Here is a 631-nt window from a genome sequence, read left to right as displayed (position 1 = left end):
GCCATATGTGCCTGTGTTTCTTGCCTTTCTGGTGACATTGAGAACTCCTTGCTAAGTCCCAGCATGCCCAAGCCTGCTCTCCCCTGCCCTGGACCAGTGGTTCTGAAATCTGTGCCCAGAGATTCGGATTCACTTGGCCAACATGAAGACAGGGCTCTGCTCCTATTTAAAGCTCCCCAGAAAAGCAGTATACCCAGAGAACTTCCTAGGGGTACAGCCCTCCCTTCTAACCAAGAGGTACCTACTTCAGGATAGATACAAGGACCGGGGACCTCCAGAATGTTGGGGCACAGCCCTGCGCCCCTTGGACCAAGAAACATGCCCCCAGCAAGTCACACACAGAGAAAGACACTGCAAAACAGAGGGGGGCTCGGGAACCAAAAAGGCTAGGGTTTTTAGGGGTGTTTGAGGGGCCCCCTCTGCCAATTTCAGGTTGGTCAGTTTTGGCAAAAACAGGACAGGGAGGCTGAGAGATCCACATCTTTGGGGGTAAACAAGGCCTCCTCTGGCCTTGACCTTTTCACAGTCCACAGACAGGTGGTCCCTACTGGCGGAGAAAAAGCCTAGCCAGGCTTTTTGTTTTAAGCTGCCAGGAATTTGTCTCAGGACAGAAGGGTGAGGTGGAAGCCAG

This window comes from Onychomys torridus, chromosome 1 (assembly GCF_903995425.1).
Source record: "Onychomys torridus chromosome 1, mOncTor1.1, whole genome shotgun sequence".
Classification (NCBI taxonomy): Eukaryota; Metazoa; Chordata; class Mammalia; order Rodentia; family Cricetidae; genus Onychomys; species Onychomys torridus.
The sequence above is the reverse complement of the archived record's forward strand: the minus strand, read 5'-3'. Positions refer to the sequence as shown.